Raw genomic sequence first — 4,915 nt, forward strand, 5'->3', positions numbered from 1 at the left:
CGTTTATGCAAACTCGTTCTCGTACTCACAAGAGGACTTTAGATACAGTTGAGGAGACAGACGAAGTTCTTGATATTTCGGAGAAGATAGATTTTGAAGATTCGGATTCAGGAACTGAGCAGAAAGAACCAGTAATCATGGGTGATCATATTGTTCAGGCTGATCCAGCTCTTATGGACTTTTCTCGGCCTAAAATTGATGACATTCAGTCAAGCATTCTTCATCCGGCTATTCAAGCTAACACCTTTGAAATCAAGCCGGGCACTATTCAGATGGTGCAAAATTCTGTTTCTTTTGGAGGAGCTGCGACTGAAGACCCCAACATGCACATAAGGAATTTTATCGAGATCTGCAGCACTTTCAAGTATAATGGCGTGACTGATGAGGCTATCAAGCCGAGGCTTTTCCCATTCTCACTGAGGGACAAAGCTAAGGACTGGTTACATTCTAAATCAGCTGGGTCCATCACTACTTGGCAAGATCTTGCGCAAAAGTTTCTTGTGAAGTTTTATCCGATGGCAAAGACTGCTGCTATGAGGAGTGCTCTTACTCAGTTTGCGCAGCAACCTACAGAATCTATGTGCGAAGCTTGGGAACGCTACAAGGAAATGTTGAGAAAGTGTCCACATCATGGAATGCCCGATTGGATGGTGATCACTGGTTTCTATAATGGTTTGGGGGCCCAATCTCGGCACATGCTCGATGCAGCCGCTGGAGGCGCCTTATGGGCCAAAAGCTATACTGAGGCTTATAATCTTATCGAGACTATGGCTGCAAATGAGCATCAAAACCCAACTCAGAGGATGATGCTCGGGAAGGTAGTAGGTATTCTGGAAGTCGATGCAGCCACCGCTATTGCAGCGCAGCTTCAAGTGCTGTCGATGAAGGTTGATTCTCTAGCTACATATGGAGTTAATCAAATAGCTATGGTCTATGAGCTTTGTGCAGGTTCTCATGCTACGGATCAGTGTTCTCTTGTCAACGAATCTGTTCAGTATGTGAACAATTATCAGCGATAACAGCAGCCTGTGCCAGCTACTTATCATCCTAACAACAGAAATCACCCAAATTTCAGCTGGGGTAAGAATCAGAATGTTATTCAGCCACCATATCAGCAAGGTGTGAGTAAATAGTTTAATCCACCTGGATTCCAGCAACCACAACAGTATGCTCAAAGGCAATCATATCCTCAACAGGGAAGTGCAGCTACACCTAGTAGTGCTGATTTTGAGGAACTGAAGCTGTTATACAAGAGTCAGGCGGTTTCTATCAAGACCTTGGAAAATCAAATCGGACAATTAGTCAATGCAGTGCTCAATCGTCAACCTGGCATACTTCCCAGTGACACGGAAGTACCAGGCAGGAAGTAAGCTAAATAGCAAGTCAAGGCTATTACCTTAAGGTCTGGGAAAGTTGCTGACGCTGAAAAGGCAAAAGAATGAGAAGCTGAAGTTAGAGATGAAGAAGCTAAGAAAAAGGAGAAATCGGCGAAACCAGGAAGACTATTGTTGAACACACTCTGCCTAAGGGTAATACAGGGGAGAAACGGCTCTATCCTCCACCACCTTTCCCTAAGAGATTGCAGCAACAAAAGCTGGATAAACAGTTCGGTAAGTTTCTGGAGGTGGTCAAGAAACTTCACATCAATATACCTTTCGCTGAAGCTCTGGAGCAAATGCCTAGTTATGCGAAGTTTATGAAGAGTATTCTTTCAAGGAAGGTGAAACTGGATGACCTTGAGACCGTTGCTCTAACGAAAGAATGCAGCGCTATTCTGCAACAAAAGTTACCTCCAAAGCTTAAAGATCCAGGTAGCTTCACCATTCCTTGCACCATTGGCAAGTTGTCGTTTGACAAGTGCCTTTGTGATTTGGGAGCAAGCATCAATCCGATACCGTTATCGATCTTTAAAAAGTTGGATTTGCCTGATCCAAAACCCACATACATGTCTCTACAACTGGCTGATCGTTCTATTACTTACCCAAGGGGCATAGTGGAGGATGTCCTAGTCAAGGTGGATAAGCTCTTCTTTCCTGCAGATTTTGTTATTCTGGATTTCGAGGAAGATAAGAAAATTCCCATAAACTTGGGAAGACCTTTCTTGGCTACTGGCCGTACCTTGATAGATGTGCAGAATGATGAACTTACTATGCGGGTACAAGATCAGGATGTGACCTTCAACGTGTTCAAGGCAATGAAATTCCCTACAGAAGATGAGGAGTGCTTAAAAGTGGATGTGATTGATTCTGCGGTTACTTCAGAACTCGATCACATGCTAATGTCTGATGCATTGGAAAAGGCCTTAGTGGGGGATTTTGACAATGATGATGAAGATGGCAACGAGCAATTACAATATCTGAATGCTTCTCCCTGGAAGCGAAAGCTGGACATGCCGTTTGAATCTCTTGGTACTTCTGACCTCAAGAATGCTGAAGGAAAGCTCAAACCATCAATAGAGGAAGCACCTACCTTGGAGCTCAAGCCATTACCTGAACATTTGAGGTATGCTTTTTTAGGTGATGCATTTACTTTACCTGTTATTATTGCATCTGACCTTTCAGGTAGTGAGGAAGACAAGCTCTTAAGGATTTTAAGAGAATTCAAATCAGCTATTGGATGGACCATAGCAGACATCAAAGGGATCAGCCCTTCATATTGTATGCATAAAATTCTGCTAGAGGAAGGTAGTAAGCCAACTGTTGAGCAGCAGCGCAGACTTAATCCTATCATGAAGGAGGTGGTGAAGAAAGAAATTCTGAAATGGCTAGATGCAGGCATAATTTATCCTATTTCTGATAGTTCTTGGGTGAGCCCCGTACAATGTGTGCCTAAGAAAGGAGGTATTACTGTGGTAGCAAATGAGAAGAACGAGCTCATCCCCACTCGAACAGTTACAGGATGGAGAGTATGCATGGATTATCGAAAGTTGAACAAAGCCACGAGGAAGGATCACTTCCCTCTTCCATTCAATGATCAGATGCTTGACAGGTTGGCTGGTCATGAGTATTATTGTCTTCTGGATGGCTATTCAGGATATAATCAGATTTGTATTGCACCAGAGGATCAGGAAAAGACTACCTTCACTTATCCATTTGGCACGTTTGCTTTTCGCAGAGTTTCGTTTGGGTTATGTGGCGCACCGGCCACTTTTCAGAGATGTATGATGGCAATATTCTCTGACATGATTGGAAATAATGTTGAGGTGTTCATGGACGACTTCTCTGTCTTTGGACATTCGTATGATGAATGTTTAAATAATCTTTGTGCCGTACTCAAAAGGTGCGTGGAAACTAATTTGGTGCTCAATTGGGAGAAATGTCATTTTATGGTGCGTGAAGGCATTATTCTCGGGCATAAGGTCTCTAGAAAGGGTCTGGAGGTGGACAAGGCCAAGGTGGGAGTCATTGAAAATCTTCCACCACCTATTTCTGTGAAAGGAATCCGTAGTTTTCTTGGTCATGCGGGTTTTTATCGGCGGTTCATCAAGGACTTTTCAAAGATATCTAAGCCATTGTGCAACTTGCTTGAGAAAGATGTGCCTTTCAAATTTAATGATGAATGTTTAATTGCATTCGAGACTCTCAAAAAGAGTTTGATTACTGCACCAGTTATTACAGCACCAGATTGGACAGAGCCATTTGAGATGATGTGTGATGCGAGTGATTATGCGGTAGGTGCAGTTCTTGGGCAGCGCAAGAATAATCTCTTTCATGTGGTCTACTATGCGAGTAAGACCTTAAATGGGGCCCAAATGAACTACACCACTACTGAGAAGGAGCTCCTGGCTATAGTCTTTGGTTTCAAAAAATTTCGATCTTATCTGCTTGGGACAAATGCGACAGTATTCACTGATCATGCGGCCATTCGCTATTTGGTTTCCAAGAAGGATTCGAAGCCGAGACTCATTCATTGGGTGCTCTTACTTCAAGAATTTGAGTTAGAGATCAAGGATCGAAAAGGTACTGAGAATCAAGTAGCTGACCATCTCTCTAGGTTGGAGAATCCCGAGTCTACTTCACAAGATAAGACATTGATCAACGAATCTTTTCCGGATGAGCAGTTGTTCGCAGTTCAGGAGGAAGTGCCATGGTTTACAGATATTGTAAACTATCTTGTCAGCAATATAATGCCTCCTAATTTGACCTCAGCTCAAAAGAAGAAGTTTCTGCATGAGGTGAAGTGGTATATGTGAGATGAACCATATTTGTTTAGATAGGGAGCTGACCAGATCATCAGGAGATGTATCCCGTTCTGTGAGACGGAGGGGATATTATGAGATTGCCACTCCACAGTTTATGGTGGACACTATGGTGGTGAGAAGACGACAGCTCGTATTCTGCAAGCAGGTTTTTTCTGGCCTACTTTGTTTAAGGATGCTCATCAGTTTGTTTTAAGGTATGATCGTTGCCAAAGAGTGGGAAATTTGACGAGAAAGGATGAGATGCCGTTAAATGTGATGCTTGAAGTCGAGGTCTTTGATGTTTGGGGAATCGATTTCATGGGGCCTTTTGTCTCGTCCTGCAATAATCAGTACATCTTGCTGGCAGTCGATTATGTCTCAAAATGGGTAGAAGTCAAAGCTCTACCAACAAATGATGCAAAGGCAGTGCTGAATTTTCTTCATAAGCAGATTTTCACAAGGTTTGGAACACCTCGGGTAATCATAAGTGATGAAGGGTCGCATTTCTGTAACCGTAAGTTCACTTCTATGATGCAGCATTATAATGTGAATCATCGAGTTGCTACTGCCTATCATCCGCAAACAAATGGTCAAGCGGAAGTGAACAGAGAGATCAAGCGCATTCTAGAGAAGGTTGTTTGTCCGTCAAGGAAGGATTGGTCTTTAAAGCTCGATGAAGCTGTTTGGGCTTACTGAACAGCATACAAAACACCACTTGGTATGTCCCCGTTTCAG

The 4,915-nt window shown here is 43.0% G+C and overlaps 1 non-coding gene across 1 annotated transcript; it reads right to left on the reverse strand.

The window, feature by feature from the left end:
- Positions 1–530: 530 nt before the first annotated feature.
- Positions 531–637, reverse strand: LOC141675532 (small nucleolar RNA R71). Its single transcript, XR_012556180.1, has one exon. It is a non-coding gene; the product is annotated as a small nucleolar RNA R71 (small nucleolar RNA).
- Between the last annotated feature and the right edge of the window lie 4,278 nt (positions 638–4,915).

This window comes from Apium graveolens, chromosome 7 (genome assembly GCF_009905375.1).
Source record: "Apium graveolens cultivar Ventura chromosome 7, ASM990537v1, whole genome shotgun sequence".
In the NCBI taxonomy this organism is placed as follows: domain Eukaryota; kingdom Viridiplantae; phylum Streptophyta; class Magnoliopsida; order Apiales; family Apiaceae; genus Apium; species Apium graveolens.